This window comes from Hibiscus syriacus, unplaced genomic scaffold (genome assembly GCF_006381635.1).
Source record: "Hibiscus syriacus cultivar Baekdansim isolate YM2019G1 unplaced genomic scaffold, ASM638163v2 tig00117032_pilon, whole genome shotgun sequence".
In the NCBI taxonomy this organism is placed as follows: domain Eukaryota; kingdom Viridiplantae; phylum Streptophyta; class Magnoliopsida; order Malvales; family Malvaceae; genus Hibiscus; species Hibiscus syriacus.
In genome coordinates, this window is record NW_024063532.1 from 231,114 (window position 1) to 251,384 (window position 20,271).

At 33.2% G+C, this 20,271-nt stretch overlaps 2 pseudogenes; both read left to right on the forward strand.

Moving 5' to 3' along the window:
• The first annotated feature begins 7,350 nt into the window (after positions 1-7,350).
• On the forward strand, positions 7,351-8,726 carry LOC120196355 (annotated as a pseudogene).
• Positions 8,727-12,874: 4,148 nt separating this feature from the next.
• LOC120196250 lies at positions 12,875-14,747 on the forward strand (annotated as a pseudogene).
• The last annotated feature ends 5,524 nt before the right edge of the window (positions 14,748-20,271 follow it).

The window sequence follows — 20,271 nt, forward strand, 5'->3', positions numbered from 1 at the left end:
TAGCCTTTCCAGGATGATAATCAATAATCACATCATAGTCTTTGAGAAGTTCAATCCATATCCTTTGTCTTAGATTTAACTCTTTCTGAGTGAGCAAATATTTTAAACTCTTATGATCTGTATAAATATAGCATCGCTCACCATATAAATAGTGGCGTCATATCTTCAGAGCAAACACTACAGCTGCTAGCTCCAAATCATGTGTCGGATAATTCCATTCGTGCGTCTTTAACTGCCTTGAAGCATACACAACCACTTTACCTTCTTGCATTAAAACACATCCCAAACCATTATGGGATGCATCACTATAGATTACATAATCTTTTCCTAACTCTGGCTATACTAATACCGGTGCCTCAATCAGAATCTTTTTAAGATTCTCAAAACTTTCTTGACACTTTTCATTACAGACGAATGGTACATCCTTTCGAAGTAGTTTAGTAAGTGGAGACGCAATTATTGAAAAATTCTTCACAAATCTCCGAATAATATCCAGCTAACCCCAAGAAACTTCAGACTTCTGAAACATTTTGCGGAGGTTTCCACTCCACTATATCTTGTACCTTCTTGGGATCTACTCTAATTCCTTCTGCTGAAATCACGTGACCCAGAAAGGCAACCTCTGACAGCCAAAATTCACCTTTTGACAATTTAGCATATAACTTTTATTTCCCAACGTATGTAGTACGATACGGATTTGTGTGTCGTGCTCTTCCATAGTCTTCGAATACACCAAAATATCATCAATGAACACAACCACAAATTGATCCAAGTACGACTGAAAGACTCGATTCATCAAATCCATAAATGTTGCTGGAGCATTGGTTAGTCCAAACGGCATCACAACAAACTCATAATGACCATATCGAGTTCTGAAAGCTGTCTTTGGAATATCTTCCTCTTTTATCTTTAGCTGATGATACCCTGATCGAAGATCAATTTTCAAAAATATTGAAGCACCATTGAGCTGATCAAACAGATCATCGATCCTTGGAAGAGGGTATTTATTCTTCATCGTCACCTTATACAGTTTACGATAATCTATACATAATCGCATCGAGCCATCTTTCTTTTTAACAAAAAGTACTGGTGCACCCCAAGGAGATACACTCGGTCTAATAAAACCTCGATCTAATAGCTCCTGTAATTACGCCTTTAGTTCTCTGAGTTCCGTTGGAGCCATCCTATATGGAGCCATTGAAATAGGAGATGTACCCGGGAAAACTTCAATTTTAAATTCCACTTCTCGATCAGGAGGTAATCCGGGTAAATTATCAGGAAATACATCTGAAAATTCTCAAACTATCGGAATATTCTCTAATCGAATTTCAGATGTCCGGGTATCAAGCACATTTGCTAAGAAAGCTGTGTAACCTTTTTCCATCAATTTCATTGTCGTAAAGGTTGATATTACATTAGGCAAAGACCCCGCTTTTTCTCCAATTACTATTATCTCGGTACCCTCTGCATCCTTTATAAATAATCGCTTCATGCGACAATCTACCCAACCATAATGCCGAGATAACCAATCCATGCCCAATATAATCTCAAACTCATCAAACGGTAACTCCAAAAGATTCGCTAGGAATATAACCCCTTGAATCTTTAGCGAACAATTTCTGCTAATCCTTGTGACTCTAGCACTATGACCCAGTAGATTTATAGCTATCATATCACTATTAATGGGTTCTAACAGAATATTCTTATTTTTAACTAATTCTGAACTAACATAGGAACGAGTAGAACCCGAATCAATCAAAACAAATACAGGCTCATCATAAAGATAGAAAGTACCTGCTATGATCTCTAGGTCGTCACGATCATCATTAGTCTTGATGTTATAAATTCTCGTTGGAGCACGAACGTCAGACTGGGAGGCTGTCTCAGAATATCCCCTCCCTTTACCTCTGCCTCTACCGCCTCTCTGATATACTTCTACAGACCTTTCTTTCTGCACTGATCTCTCCCCAATTAAAGGGCAATCTCTGACAAAGTGATTGGTATCTCCACAACGGAAACAAGCTCCAGTCTTCATTCTACAAACTCCAGGGTGATTTTTACCGCAATACTGACATGGCAATATCTGATCCTGTGATTGAGCTAATCTACTGGCTCCTGAAACTGTCATCTGAGTCTGTCAGCCTTTTTCTTTTGCCTCAAATCCTTTACGACTAGAAGCACCACTTTCAGTTTTATTTTGATATTGATAACCGGAACCTCAACCTCTTTTAGACTGAAAAGATGATGATGCTCCGGATATTTTAGATTGTCGTCTCTGCTCTATCAGAAAATTCTCATTTTGCAATTTCCAAATCTTTTGCTTTGTTCACTACTTCCTGAAAAGTGGTCAAGTTCGTAGCCAACAGAAGTTCCTTAAGTCTGGGACGAAGACCTCGAATAAATTTTTGACATATGTCTCTTTCAGTGGGAATCATCTCTGAGGCATATCGAGCAAGTTTATTAAACTCACATTCATAATCGTACACCGATTTACCACCCTGAATCAGATTAAAGAAATCATGCTTCATCTGAGTAATAATATGTTCTCCAATATATTTCTTCTGAAATGCTTCTAAGAAAAACCGCCATATCATCTGAGTAATAACGAGCAAGTTTATTTTCACATCATTCAACCACATATCTGCTTCTACTGGGCCTTCGTTTGATTCGCCTTTAAATTCTACAGCTCCTAAACTTTTTAATTGTTTCAGAACTAGAGGGAGAGGTGGGGGCGGAGGAAGAGGAGGTGCTGCTGCCGGCTGATATCGAGCCAGTATAGCCTCTAGAGCTTGTAAGAAAGTTCCCTGATCTGGAGCGGGTACTCCTTGATGTACATGCTCTCCCTGATGTTGAGGTACATGCTCTACTTCGTTACTACTCCCACTACCAGTTCCCTCTTGTTCGGTGGCCTGTCTTATGCCTTCCGAACCCGATATCTAAACAAAAGCACAAATTTACGTTAGTAAAGAGCAGCATCATAAATAAAATCATTATACCATACCATATCAGTAATTTCGACATCCTAGTGGCATGCACATATTTTTGATATATTATAGGCTCGATTTAGGCCGAGAATCAGCTAAATCTGTAGCTCTGATACCAATAAATGTAACACCCTTAACTCGTATATGTCTCGATATACGAGTTAAAGATGTCACATCAAACTGAAAACATTTACTGAACTGAAATTTCCGTAAAAATTTGTTTCTTTTTAAAATATTCTTGTTCTAACTTTAAAAATCTATTTTAAAGTATATTTCAGATTATAATTTATTTCTTTATTACATGAAAATAAATTTATTATTTATTCAGTAATTTTACTAAACCATGTCTTTTCGTAAAACCTTTTAAAAACATAATAATGTAATAAATTCTTGTCATGCATAGTTACCGATAAAACTAAACTAAGTAAAATAAACTAAAATAGTTCTAGTTTACTATTACAATTTATTTAAAATAAATACGATAATTAGAAACTACTGACATAATTATACATGCCACTATAAGTCAAAAGAAACATCATAGATGTCTTACTGATACTGATGATATGTATGTCTTTCCAAAAGATGCTCTGATAGCTCCTTATTGATCAGACTTATCCTTACTAGAATCTACGCATGAGAATCATCACGCGCTAAGTATAACTTAGTGAGGCAGTAATACTAAAGGTGAGAATAATTAAATAAAATATCAAAATATATAAAATCATTAAAATAAAACAGACTAAAATTCTTCAGAACATTCAAACCAGATATCTCATGTTGAACTTTATCATAAACCTGCAAATAATCATCTAATAATTTTCACAAGATCATACATAATCAGATCAGACAGAATAATCAGTTCATAATTCTTTGTAGTCAGACACTTTTCAGAACTTTCTTATTTCATTTTTATAGCCCAAAGTATATTTTAAGAGAATATAAGATACGTGAGTCAGACGAGTGTGCGCAATACAGATATCAGATCATCAGTCAGAACATATAAGCACACACAGTGCTATCACATCGAAATTAACAATATGCACACCAAGTGCATTCAGATTAGAATATATATATACTAATGTACACTCCGATACACCACAGTATATCAAAATCAGAAAAGATAATCACTCCACCTCATGGCATGCCAATTGTACCTTTGACTTTCAATATAACATACAGTGGGCTTTTAGTTCATTTCTTAACCATTTGATAAACATCATATCATAGTCGAAAATATACTTAATTCACATTCTTAAAATGTGACATGGACAGTTCATGTCCAAAAACTTTCATAAAACTTATTAAAGAAATTATGGATATAATTTCATAATCAAAACATAATTCATATCTTTGAAATAAACAAGGTGAGGTTGAATTATCGCAAGTCGTCCTCGATCAAAATAATTAAATAAATAAATTGCACTCACCTTTGCCTCACTTAAGAACTTGTATACAATAATACTAGTCACAAGCTTTGTCCTTTCCTTTCAGATTGTTTGGATTGCTAGTTTTATTGTAATCTGACAATACCAAATTATAACACAAAATGTTTAAACTACATATTAGTATCGTTCTAACATAAGCTCATTTTTGACATTTGAGAATCTATAAAAAAATCGATAACTAAATCGATATCAACCTAACTCATAACTCCATTATAACTTCAAATTTCTCAAAACACTTATTCAATTCCACAAATAATTATTCCCAACATGATCTTCAACTTTTACCAATTATAAAATCAAACCACATATTTTAAATTCTTTCCAGAATTAAACTCAACTTGTATTTTAATTTCATAATAGATCTTCACTATTATGATCATTTCCCATTAAATATATAAAATTTCCAGCAACTAAAATAAAAGTTCAAATCAATACTTCAACCTTACAACTTGATAAACTTGAAATTCAATCCCAACTTAATACTTACACTCCAAAAATCACCACACTTTCCAAAATTTCCAGAATTATTCTAACTCACCCAAATGGTACTTTTACATTTAAAAATTACTCTTCATCTTCTAATCCATTTCAACTTAAATTCTAAAGTTTTCATATTCAGACAACTTGCACTACCTTTAAAGAATTAATATTCTGTATTGATACACTCACTGAAATTTAATTCCATTTCTTCCATTGAAAAATATACTCGAATACGAATCTATCCATATAAATAACTCCTTCTAATTCAATCTGTACAATTTATGGTGAATTTTCAAAGTTGACTGACAGAATCTGTTTTATGCAGAATCTGCTGCCCGTTTTTCTGACTTTTCCTCAGTTAAAAATTCATATATTTTTGTATACACCTTGAAATTGATCCCGTTTGTTTTAAACAAAACTAGATTGATATATGAACATAATATATAAAAAATAACCTCCAAATAAGTTTTATAGAATTTCTGGTGAATTTTCAAACTCACTGCCAGATTCGAAAATCTAAATTGTTTTCATTAATTTGCATCATTGGTTCTTCTTCAATTCTTACAACACTTCTAATATCAAGAATTGATATTTAATCATAAAAAATCACACTTCCCCTTCATCAATATCTTACCAACTTGAGCATAAAACATGAAGATTTTTATGCCAAATGAAAGAGAAATTCATGTAGGTTATTTTATCTTTAATAACCTAACTTAAAATTCTAATAAAATGAACCAAAAATTTAAAAGCAAATCCTCTCACCTTGTAATTTGAGTCTCACAGCTGCTGGAGAAAGAAGAAACTGAAATTTTCTTCAATTTGCTAGACCTTATCCCTTAATACACATGTCATTATATAATATAAATGAATATTAAATTCATTTAATACACTTTACCATGTTGCCCTTAATAAATCTTGAAAATTACCAAATGCCATTGTATTATCTTCCAATAAAATATTCCTTGGTCAAAGATGATACAACTTGACTTTGACTTTCGAAATTGACCATGCAATTTTCAAAAATTGCATTTTAGTCACTAAAATTCCATTGTTCGGTCAAATCTGAAAAATTGCATTGTTCTGAGCCAAATTTCTCTGATCGAAAATATGAAAATAATATTTCCAACCATTTTATAACATCCTTCAAATTTTTGTAAAATTCCGGTTCGATCTGATTATCTGATTTCAATACCGAAATTTACTGCTTTATAGCTTTTATCACAATTCCCGTATCAAAAATATGATTCCCACGAAAATCCTTGTTTTAGACCAACTTATTCATTTCCGGGCTAAACTATATAATTTTTTTTTCAAAATTGTACTTTAATCACAAAACTTTCAAAACTTATATTTTAGTCACTAGACAAATTTTGGGGTATTACAATATTATTTGTTCATAAATTTTTAAAAAATATTGTTATTAACATTTAATATAATTAAATTAAAATAAAAATAATATCAGAATAAATTTAAATAAATATTATAATTCTACTTTGGTTAAACTACATCATCTATCACTGAACTTTACTCTCTCTCCTATTTCACTCATTGTACTTTCAATTTTTTCAATTTATTCACTGAATTTTATAGATTGGATTTTTTTGTCACTCAACGATGACATTGATTGTTTTATTATCTTTATCGCATGCCATATTTTTATTAATATTTTAATATTATATAGGATTATAATAAAAATAAAAATAAAATATTAAATTTTACACTCATACCCTAAATTATCAAATTATACCTAAAATCCTAAACCCTAAATTAAAATAAATACTCTCACGGCAACGCTTTCTTCTCTTCTTTCACGGCAACACCTTATTCTCTCAACGACAACGGTATCACCTTCTTCTCTTAACTTATTCTCTCAACGACAACACTTTCTTTTTCTTTCTTCTTTTAACGACAATGGTAACCCATTCTTCTTCTTTCATTAAAATTGTTGTTCAACATTTTTTATCAACCGACGATCGAGCCAACATCCGCCGGTGAAGGGTGAACCTGTCAAGGATAAGGGTGGGTGGGATTATAATTTGAGGTTTAGGGTTTAAAATATAATTTGTGAATTTAAGGTTTGATTTTTAAAATTTAAAGGTATAATTTAGAATTTTTAAATTTATTTTCTATTATAATACTATATAATATTAAATTATTAATAAAAATATGACATGTCATATGAAAAAATAATAAAATAATTAATGTCATCGTTGAGTGATAAAAAAATCAATCTATAAATTTTAGTGACTAAATTGAAAAATTGAAAGTATCGTGAGTAAAATAGGAGATAGAATAAAGTTTAGTGATGAATGGTGTGGTTTACCCTTTGCTTTTCTGTACAAATTAAAATTAAAACAACTAAAAAATATATCTAAGACTTTTTTAACTGTTTGGGCCATATGTTATGAAGCGGCAAGTCCCAACGCAGCAACGCTTCGGTTATCGATTAGTTTCCAGTCTGCTAAAGAGCTCTGAATTCTCTTGATAACCACACACAAAAATAAAAAATACCAGGCGATGGAATCATCAAGCAGCATATGTCATGTTGTGCCTGTACCTTATCCTGGAAGAGGACACGTTAATCCGATGATGAACCCCTGCAAGCTGCTTTGTTCTAAAACCTCAAACATTCTCATCACATTTGTTGTCACCGAAGAGTGGTTGGGTTTCATCTCTTCCGACAAGAAGCCGTTCAACGTCCGATTTAGGACCATCCCCAACGTAGGACCATCTGAACTTGTTAGAGCCCTTCCCTGCCTTCTTCGCAGCTGTCCTCACTCCTCACCAAGATGGAAGCTCCGTTCGAGGACCTCCTAGATCGCCTTGATGTTGAACTCCCAGTCACCGCCATTATAGCTGATAACTATATGCCTTAGACGCTTCTACCGGGGCAACGAAGGAATATTCCGGTGGCTTCCCTTTGGACCATGTCCGCTTCTGTCTTGTCCATTTTTAACCATTTTAACCTTCTCGTAAACCACCATTTCCCTGCTGATTTACTTGGTTTGTCTCTCTTCTTACTATTGTTTTGTCTGTTCTATTTTATTAACGTTTTAAGTGAAACTTGTCTTGTTTAACAACTTAGATTTTTAATTGGGAAATGTTAACCGGTTTACTTGATAAATTTGTTTTAATGGGTGTAGTTTGATCTTTACTCGCCTCTTTCTTGTGCATATTAGAGAAGGGAAATGAACTTGTGGATTACATCCCTGGGCTTACTCCCACACGTTTAGCAGATTTACCAACAATTTTATGGGGAAATAGCGGGCAAGTCTTGAACCTTGTTCTGGATTGTATTTCATCAATGCCGAAAGCACAGTATCTTTATTCACCTCTGTCTACGAACTTGAATCCCATGTCATTGATGCTTTTAATGAAAGGTTACCTTTTCCCGTCTATGCAATCGACCCTAGCGTGCCTTACCTTGACCTGAAAGAGCATTCTTCAACAACTACTAGTCTTAATGGTCATGGCTACCTTCAATGGCTGGACATGCAGCCTAAAGGTTCGGTACTCTATGTATCCATGGGAAGTTCTCTATCAGTTTAGGCTTCCCAAATGGATGAAATTGTAGCTGGGGTGCAAGATAGCGGTGTTCGTTACTTGTGGGTGTCACGCGGGGACTCTTCACGAATTAAAGACGGCTGGGGTGATGGAGGACTAGTAATTCCTTGGTGCGATCAGCTGAGGGTGCTATGTCACTCTTGAGGCTGCATATGCCGGTGTTCCGACACTGACCTTTCCTTTATTTATGGACCAAGTTCAGAATACACACTTGTTTTTAGATTTAATTCAACAGCTTTCTGTTATTTGATAAAAGTATTTTCTTTGGTTTTAATTTTTATTTTATTTCAAGTTTTATTTTTAAACATGCTAAATATGACTTCTATCATATTTAACTAATTTTCTCATAAGCCGAAAGGCTAAGCGACGACTCATTTCAATATGTGAGAATTGAAAAGTACTTAATATCTTCATGATGTCATTCTCAGTTTTCTAGAAACTTAGATAGGACCTATCCTTTTAAAATCAAAACAATTTCATTTCAAAAAGAACTCGTTGGTCTAGATGTTGTTCTGATTTAAAGTTGGGAGGAAAGATCAGCAAATAGCAAATCCGACTTTCTGTGAACACACTTAATTGCAGTCCTCTAAGGAAAACTAAGATTGGGTTCAATTCTTAGAGAGACAACATAATTCGAGTCAGGTTTTTCCTAAATTAAAATTGTTTTTGCGCTAACAACGATTGTAGTAGTTGATTGAATTAAAAACTGGATTTCCAAAGATTGGCCTTGGAAAATCGATTATCAAAGTGAAAAGCAAGTTACAAGGATAATGTTGTGTAGATTGTAACCGATGTGAATCCGAAGTGGAAATCCAATTTCGATTATCAGAAACGATTTGGGTCAAAGCGATGTCGAGGTTGCTTTTTACTATAGTTACCTTCAAATCTCTGTTTTCTTTCTTTATTTTCGCTTTAAATTATTTTTTCTTATTTAATCATTTTTATCAAAATTCCCCATATTTTATTTACTGTATTCGTTGGTTTAAGCAATTAAAACAGAAATTTGAAATTTTTTAAGTCCATGTGGATCAATTTTACTTCTCTTTACTACTCATTTCTTTCTTATATATTATTGAGAATAATGAATTTATTTTGACATCAAAACAACAGCTGTAAAAATAATATTATAAAATGAAAATATTAATATTGATCGAGAATATAAGAATTGATAAACGGTGCAATCCGTGAAAATGAATATTTTCCATTAAAAGGATAGTAAAAATATACTCTATTAAAATGAGATAACAGACTCATAATTATCACAAACCACACATATAAATCAAATTAACCAACGACAAGAATAGCACCGCGTACTAGATATATATACCAATCTTCAACAAAGAAGAAACAAAAAAAAAATGCTATATAACTATTACTATTTTCTTTTTTCTTTTTTCATGTGGGGTAATCATTATAAATTTATTGGATTTCTAAAATCATACCATAAAATAGTTGAACTTTATCTGATAAACGTGTCTCCACACTATATATTATTAACGTGGTCTATAATTTAAATAGGTTTAAATATACAAAAGGTATCAAATCTATGCTAGTTTTTTAATTTAGTGTCTAACATTTATTTCATTCCAGTTTAGTGTCGAACGTTTCATTCCAGTTTAGTGTCTAACGTTTCATTCCGTTACTCAAAATTGGTCAAACCGTGACAGACCGTTAGTTTTCTTCATTAAATGACACATGTCATAATCTCATAATTTTAAAATTTATTTTTTAAAATATTAAAAACATTATTATATATATATTTTTTAAAACTCTTATTTCTTTTAAATTACAAAAAAAAACTCAAAATCCCTAAAACCCCAGAACCTAACACTAGCATGTCGTCGCCGCCCTTTCCGGCCACGACCACCGTCGCTAACGTAGTCATTGTCATCATCCTAGTTATAAGTTGACATAGTTATCGTCGATTGGCCGTCAAAATCGCTTGGGAATGCGACTTTCATCCTAGGGTTTGCGGAGTCTAAAATGTTGATTTGCCGTCGATCGGCGTTGATCAGTCACGATTTCATAGGGTTTTGGTCACGGGGAGAGTGAGGTTAGGTGGAGCTTTTCGATGGCAAAGGACGACGGTTGACGTAGGTTTAAGGTTGAAATGAAGTTTTCAAAGTTTTGGGGTTATTTTGAATTTCACGTCTTCTTTTTTTTAAATATATAATTTTATTTTTCTAATTTTATATAAAAATTTAAAATTATCAGATTGTGGCACGTGCCACTTAATGGAGAAAACTAACGGTCGGTCACGGCTCGACCCATTTTAAGTAACAGAATAAAAAGTTAGGCACCAAACTAAAACGAAATAAACGTTAAGCACTAAACTAAAAAAAGGCATAGATTGGGCACCTTTTATGTGTTTAAGCCATTTAAATATTTCACCACTAAATATCAGTTGGTCTCAGACATGTAACTTCTATACCATTTTCTTTGACGAATTTACTGCAAATCTTAAGTTTTTTTCTTCATCTATATTTCTTTTATATTTACAAAATTTGTTTTGTTTTTTGAACTACTTTTACGGATAAAATGTTAAACTCCAATGCGTAGTCGATGCCTATGCATGCTTTGTCTTCTAAGAATTACTTTTTGGACTTTTAGTCTTTCTATTTCAGGAGCTGGTTGTTACCATCAAATTTGTCGTGTCTAAAGTGCAAACGGCTGCAAAGCAATGATGAAATTAAGAAAAACTTGGGAGCAATATCTGCCTCACAAATAAGAGACTGTCAACTTCATTAAGCATGTGCGTTCATACTTCATAAACAAAATATGCATGAAAACAAACAAACAAAAGAAATGCATATACAAGGTATCCAAAGTTGGGAATTCTTGATGTAGCAGAAGAAAAAAAAAAGGAATTCTGGACGGTGGGACATTAATTAGTCCGATAATTTGGGTCTCTTTTTTAGTAGAGACATACGTAAAGTTTCGTATTAAAGTGATCAATTTATAATATTTTAGAGATATATTATTAAAAAATATTAAAATATTTATATATGAATTTAAATCTTTTTAAGATACGATCATCCAAAATCTATTCCTACCTGTGGGTACCTACCCTGCCCTTGTCGAGGATTGGGAGTGTGCATTCCCACTTGAGTAAGTATACAGGGCAGATTACAAGGTTGAGGTTTCCCTTATATTTGCCAACCGAAATTAAAGGCTCCAACTAAGTGGGCGCAAGCATGATTTAGGAGGTGATTTCATCCCTTGAGGCCGACGGACCGAGCTGAGGCTGAGGTTTGAACAGAGCACCGTTTCTGTCTCAAGTCGCATCTTTGAGGGCCTCATTGTTATGTAAATGATACTCTTCCAATAAAACATGTAGCTGAAGCTGAAGCTAAAGCTGGTAATGAAATAATCCATCACCACCTGCTATGTTTGCTGGTATCAATGGCCGCTAAGCCTCTGCTCTGCCGTTTGTTTAACGACAAGTTCAAACTTCTCATTAATTGTTTAATTACTCGAGGTTATCTTGAAAGATCTGCTCAAAAACTGGGCCCAACGAAACCAGTATGTGGTTTTTTGATGGTTTCAAATTAACCATGTGGCCTTTGCACATTAATTTTTGGTCCGCACATCTCATCCATCATGCATGAATGATGTCACCATTGAAACTAGTAGATATAATTAAGATTGTAAATGAATTGAGACGAACTCGATTATTATAGAATTCGACTTAATTTGAAAGTTTGTTAATTTAAAATTGTTAAATTCGATTTGAACTTTAAATTAAAAATTAATATTCAATTCAACTCGAAAGCTCACAAACTTAAAATTATGAAGCTCGACTTAAATTCGAAATAAAAATTGAAATTCGGCTTGAACTCAACAAAACTTGAACTCAAAATATTCTCAGACTTAACTCGATTGAAGCTCAAACTCAAGCTCTGTTTAAGCTCAAACTCGAACCTTAAGTACATGATATTATATTATTTTAATATATATATATATGTTGATATTATTAATAATTTAATTTAAAAATAATAATATATTATCTTTTTAATTTTTCGAGTTACCTATCAAATAGCTCGTTTTGACTTATTAAAAATTCGAGTCGAATTCGAGCTTGAATCAGATCCACTCAATTCAAATATTAATTTGAACTTTAATCAAATCAAACACAAATAACCCACAATTTATCTCATCTTATTTACATTCTTATATTGAAATATACAATTTTACCTCACCTGTAACTTTTACTGCCTTTCATTTCATCCATCCTTAATTTATATAAAATTAGGTGAGAAAAATAATATCGGAGTTCATTAATTAATTCTTGTCGAAAAAGCCACGTCTTGTGTCCTTCTCCACTGCCAACACACTGATTCCATCTCCCCCTTTAAAATCGCCATTAGTACTGCAACACAGACAAACCCAAGTCACTCATTTTGTTCATTTCTAAATCTCACTTCGCCTTTGGATTTGGCCATGGCGAGAACTTTTCTTCAAATGCTTAGCCTAGTTGCTATTATTTGGCTTCAATCCATTAATGGAACCAACTCCAATTTCCCAGCTTACTCATCCCAACTCAAGCATCTCCTCTCTATCTCACAAATCCAGCTCAATAACCTTGCCTTTGCCTCTGATGCCGGTAAGCTGTTCGGATGGCTATCAGGTATAGCGGCCAACTACTTGCCCATGTGGCTCGTCCTCATCATTGGTTCCGCTCTCGGGTTGATCGGTTACGGGGTGCAATATCTCTTCCTCATAGGCCATGTCTCCAACTTGTCATACGCTGCCATTTTCTTCCTCACTGTTCTGGCTGGAAATAGCATTTGCTGGATCAACACTGTTTGCTACATCGTTACTATCGGAAACTTTCCCCTCGACCGTCAACTCGCCATAGGATTAACCGGTAGCTACCAGGGATTGAGTGCAAAAATCTACACAGATATTGTGGAAGTTGTCTTCCCTTCATCAGCCATGGAGAGAGCCAGAGCCTATCTTATTCTTAGCTCTGTCTTACCTTTCACCATTAGTGTCATATCTGCACCAGTAGTTAGAGTTATTAATGTTGTTAAAACAAAGAGGACCAAGGCTGCATTCATATTGATTCTAATCATAACAACAGCCACAGGAGCATTTGCTGTCGTGGGCAGTTTGGGATCAGCATCAACCAGGTTATCACCTTTAACTAGTGCAGTTGGCATGGCAGCGTTGCTATTAGCCCCACTTCTACTTCCCCTAGGTCTAGTACTAAGACAAAGTGTACCAGCCAGAATATTGAACAGATTAAAACGAGAGGAAAAAGTTTACGTAGAGGAGATTAATGATGCTTCCATGGACAATATGGAGAGTGGGGTGAAAGAGATTAGAGAAAGCATGAGCATCAGTTCTATTAGCGAAGATATTAGTGGAGGGCTAACCGAAAGTAGTATTGGAGATGATAACATACGTGAAACAAATGAGATAATCAGTGTGATGGAGGAGATCGGTGTGAAGGTGATGTTAAGGAGATTGAGCTTTTGGTTGTATTTCTTTGTATATCTTTTCGGCGTTACACTTGGCTTGGTGTTCTTCAACAACTTGGGACAAATAGCCGAATCTCGCGGATGTTCGGCTTCTGCTCTTGTTTCATTATCTTCTTCCTTCGGTTTCTTTGGCCGTCTTGTACCATCTATCGTCGATTACTTTTTCTCAAGGTAACGGCAATTAATAACTTCCTTTCATCTTCGGTACAGTCTAACATCGCACAGTTTATGATCACATTACATTTAAGGCAATATGGGGTCCTTTTAATATGTTTTAAAAGCAAACAGATGAAAAGCAGTTGAAGGTTGATGATCATGCATTGAAGTATTCATATTAATTAAAATTTGATATTTCAGGAGCAAATACATGATATCAAGAACTGCATTTGTGGTGGCATTAATGGCACCAACAGGAGGAGCTTTTTTCTTACTACTTGTCAACGACGGAGCGAGCTATGGCTGTACATCAGCACCGCCATCGTAGGAGTTTGCACCAACGCAATTACTTCCATATCCGTATCTTTAACGACCGAGCTATTCGGGACAAAAAATTTCGGCGTCAACCATAACGTTGTGGTGACCAACATCCCAATTGGATCATTCCTCTTCGGTTACCTAGCAGCCATTGTTTATCGCAGGGAAGGAAATGCAGATGGAAAATGCTTTGGCATGGAATGCTATAGGAGGACCTTCGTTTTATGGGGTACACTTTGTTTTATAGGGACCTTCCTCGCCTTAATCCTTTATGCTCGTACCCGAAAGTTTTACAACTCACTCAGATCATAGGGGGGGGGGAAAAGAAGCTAATTATATTTCATAAATTAATATATACACATACATGAAAAGCTAGCAAGCTTTGTAAATTTTCTCAGTGCTTATATCGATTGAGTTGATTACTTTGATTAATAAGAGTTTTGCACGCCAAATGTTCTTTAACGTATTTGATGATGTTTGACATAAAATGTACATGGAAATGATGTTTACTTGTGATATTTAATGCTCCTATCTATAATCCTTTTGGAAATGGTAATGGTTGCGTTGGACACGTAAGATGTCTTTTAAGTTTTGTCCGGTGCCTATTGGCTATGATTGGAAAAAAGCAGGCTGGGCCGTTTGCTAATTTGTCTTCAGCCCGCTCCTCATTTAGTAGGATGCCGTTGGCCACGGCAGCCGCCAGCCGATACAAAAAGAAAAGCAGTCCCGTCATCAACAAGAGAAAATAAAAGAGTTTAAAATATAATGATCTCATCGCTTTATGTTTTCAGTTATATAATATATTCTTTTATATGTAATTTATAATTTTATGTTGTAGAGACGCAAAAGAAAAGAATTTGTTTTTATTTTAGAATTTAATAAAACCCTAAAAAAGAATTTTATAAAATAGAAAACTATTAATAAATATTTACAAAAATAGTATAAGCGAATAAAAAATGGTTTATTCCCTTACAAGTAATGACCTAACCTGAAATTTTTTGAGAATATTAGATCGTGTTTAGTATTTTATCATACATAAATCTGATCTCTTACCCCGTCTTATCTATAAAATTACCATTGAATGGTAACTACTGACTCCTTCACCTGATTCAAATTAATTTCAAGGGCGTCATATTTGTATTTTTCTCTCACCACTGAAATTTAATATAAAATTTTACTTTCACAATAAAAGGATATACTTTAAAATATTCAATCAAACAATTTAAAAATATAAAGATATAAATAAATATTATCATCATATATGAAAGATAAGTACATTCTACATTGATAAAAGTTTCAAAACTGACAATAATAGAATATGAAAATATGTTGAAAACTAATTCTATCATAAGTATATGAATGATAACAAATACTTATTAAAATAAAAAATAATTTAAAATTTTGAATATAAATATATCAACAAAAAAATAACCACTAAGAAAGAACAGCTACAAATTCAACACTAAAGCTATGATCATACATTTGGGTTGTCTAAGAAGAATATATATAATGCGAAAACGTACGTAACGATATACGACATGTGAGAAGTAATTCGAGGGATGAAAATAAATTTGATAAAGACAGAGAAATTTGTGTATGTATAAAACAATTAACTATGACCACAAACCAAGATAAAAAAGGAACCTGACCTCAAATAAAGTGGGACTGATTTCATAGGAGGCTTTTCATTTTGATTTTTGACATTGGCAGTTGCTTTGACTCTGCGTGTTTTGTAAAAGTGACATACATAATAGAGTCAGTTAGCTGACGATGGATTTTATAATAATGTGTGGTTGAAAAATAGAAACGTAGGGTCTGAGAGAGACAACTACTGAAAAATGAAAAATTATAGCAATCCTTTAAACATGTACGTCCCCTAAAACTAAACCCAATCACTTAAATTATAAACCTCGACTAAAAATATAAAAACTATTATCAAATCCAAATAATCATGCAAATAATATTGTGTTGGATGACGTGTTTAGTACTGCGAATTGTGTTTAGTTATATTGTAAGTAGTTGCTTTTCTTTAGACATTTTGTTATTCAAGTTTATACTTATGGCTCGAGCTTAGACTCTTATGCTAATGGGCTATCATTTTTTGATTGGTTTAAATTGTAAGTGTTGCAAAACAAAGAAACGTAGTCGAGTTTTCTTCCTTTTAAAATTTTCTTTTTTGATAAACAAACCAACATATTATCCCTATGGCCTAAATTATAAATATATTTTTAACTTCAAACTAACCCATACATTAATTAAATTACTTGAATATATCAGGGAATTATCTGTGGCATTGCAAATCCGTGGTTTAAATGAGAAAATACTTTTTGGTATTTAAATTCAACTCAAACCCAATATATATTCCCATTAGGGTGTACAAATCCGGGTATCCGGATTTTCAGGTACCCGATTTTCGGTACCCGGAACTTTCGGGTCAACGATTTCTCGGTCCGTGTTCTGATCCGGATGTTACGGGTACCCGGTAATCGGGTACCCAGATTTTGCGGATACCCGATACCCGGTTTTTAATTTTTAATTTTTAAATTATTAATTTAAAAAAATATATACACAAATTTAAATGTTTGAAACTTCGAATTACATACTCTAATATCGAACATAAAATTTAAAAGTTCGAAATACAAAATATAATAATCTATAATATAAATAACTCATTATATTTTATATAATTATATATAAAAAATAATAAAAACTAACCCGGTACTCGGGTAACTGAGTACCCGGAAAAACTAGATTTTGTGACCCGGGCCCGACCCGAAAATGTCGGGCCGGGTACCCGACCCGGCCGATTAATTTTTTAGAGAATTATCCGGTTTTTTTAGATCCGGGTCGGCGGATCGACGGGTCGGGTCAACCGGATCGGGTAATTTTACACACCCCTAATTCCCATGTCATATAACATTAAATATAGTTACAGTTTTACCCTCTTAAAACTCACCATGCGAAGGTCAACCACATTTGACATCAAAGCCTCCAAAAGTCCAACAATGTCTAGTTATTGTATGAGACCAGGGATCCACGAGGGATGGAGACAATTATTCCCTCTTAAAATTTTAAAAATTCACCTCCAGATTTTTTTTTTTTGCGTATGTCCTGTATGAGACTGTCATCCCTTTGATCATCAGTCGGTCCAGAAAATCTCAAATAATGTCGAGCAAAATGTTGACATTCCACGTTCTTGTAAAAAATACGAAAGAAAAATATTAGCGTTTTATTTAACCGTAAACATTAACATCTTTTATGGGTAAACTATTTCATTATTTGCTAAACTTAGTTTGTGTATTTATTTGGTTATAAAACTTTAAAATATTTTAATTTTGACATTAAACTTTCGATGTTGAACATTTTATTATTGGACAATTAAATTGTTAACATTATGATAATGTGATCGCTTTTTTATATAAAAATATCAACAATTTCTTCAATTGTCATTATTGTTCGATCATTACTCGTCAGAGATCACTATTCAAGATAAAATCATTATAAAAAATTCACATTTTTAATGTTGTTAATATTAACCAAGTTTAAAGTAATAGAAAACCTTGTAGGAAACTTAGTGGCCTATATAGGCATCATTTTTTATCTTTAAAATTCAAATATCAAAATTTTAAATACATTCTATGATTTTTTTTATTTTATAATTTTAAACCTTTTTTTAAATTTACATACGATTAATTTAAATAGAATTTTACATATCAAATTCACCTAAAAAAATGTATATTTTAGCAAGTAATTTGAAAAGTAGTTATAATGCTAAAATTATTACAACATTTTCTTTGAGGTGTATTACTCTTTTTCTTTGAATTTTGTTTTGTCAGTCACATCAATCTTAATTAGGGATGGTAACAGGGCGGTTTCGGGCCGGGGATTGGTTTCCCATCCCATCCCCGTTTAAAAAACTCGTACATATCCCCGCTTAAAAACCGCGGGGATTTAAACGATAATCCCCATCGGGTAATCAGGAAAAACCACGGGGAAACAGTATCCGTTTAGCATAAACAATTATTTAAACGGGTATCGGGCCGGGTATATACATTTAAATTAAATATATAAATATTATATATATATATAATTTAAATTAAATTTATTAATATTATATATATATAATAATAATTATTTTTAATATTTATCGGACCGGTATCAGGGGGTATTCAGGTAATCGGGGCGGGGATTACCAAACCCGTCCCTGTCCCCATTTAAAACATTCGATTTTCCCCCATCCCCGTCCCCGTTTATCATCCCGAACCCGATTTGTTTAATTCGGTTTTCGGTTTTTCCCGACGGATTCGATTTTTTTTGTCATCCCTAATCTTAATGCTAGTTGTCGACTATCAATAATTATTAGTTATCTTATTTTTTATATTGCGTCCTTTGTTTTCCTTTTTTTCTTGAGTTTTTTTTTTTAATTTTGAATAAAAATATTTGTCCTTATGACCCGTTTTGTCTGCTCTTATGATACGCGTTTTATATGTTCTTTGGCACAATCCTTATGTATTTTGGTACGTTTTTCGTATACCTTTGCAATCGTTTTGGTGCTCTCACAAAGGCTCTCACAATATTTATTTTTTTATTGGTTTGTCGGTAGTCACTTATAGTTAGTTCCACTCTTTGGTAAGAGGTTATTTGCCGATATAATCAAAATTGTGTAGCGAAACAATCTGTCAGATAACTTGGTTCGCTCACTACTCCTTTATCACTTTGTAAAACGTCTCGTTCGACATATAAAAAGAGTTTATGAATGTTATTGGATTCTTTTTATATTTGTCGTCATTCTCTAGGTAATGTTTTATTTTTTTTATATCTTTGGGTTTAATATTTTTATTTTTGTAAAAAAAATTATGACAGTTGTCTCTATTTTTTTTTATCTTACTTGAGTGCATTATATAAGTAAACGATGTCGTTTTGTCTCTACAGAAATTGTTAGAAAACGTCACGTTAGGCACATTCTCTCCATTAAAATGCTGTCAACGTGTAATAAACCCTAGAAAATATTTTAAGCTTGATACATTAAAGAGAACCTAAATCTTGTGCCTAATTTTCAGCACCAGAGATAATGAGCTATGTATAAGCGCCTTTTAAATTTTAATTAACTAATTAATTAAAATTAATATAGATAAAGGCTGGAGGGAACAGAGATTGATCGGTGTGTGACTTGTACTCGGCCACATGATCTATAGAGATGCTGCAGTAAATGATTCATTAATATAAAGTACTAGATAATATGTTTGCCTCTAAATCAACCCAAGCAAACGGGACCCAATTCAAGACATTCCATCAGTATCTGTGTCTGAAAACTAAGCCGCGTCATTACATTTTGTCTAATCAATAAAGGAATTCAATTTTTCTCCTCAAACCACACTCAGACACGCTTAATTTTAGAAAAAAGTTCAGAACGATTTATGCTAACGTTTGGCTGAGTTGTTATGACATCTTAAATCTTAATTTTTGTTGTTAAATTATTGAGACTTTTTCTTGAACATGGAACACTCCGTCAATTTTCATTTTCTAAAATATTCCAAGAATTATTTAAAAATAATAATTCCACTTGTGATTTTAAAAAGCAAAACCCTCCATCCCACCTACTGATCCTTGTTTTTTTTTCCTTTTAAATTAATCTTACGTCTTATTCGTATCCCGCAAACAAAATGAGCAGATCTCGAGTTGGGTGGGTTTACGTGAAGAAAGTCTTAGTGGACTGCAGGCCCATATAAAAAAGATACGTACCTTTGTTTTGTCAGAAAATGTGGTTTAATAATTGAGGTCAATTTGCTTAAAACTACTAACTGGTGTTGAATTATTACATTTTATCTTTTAAAGAAA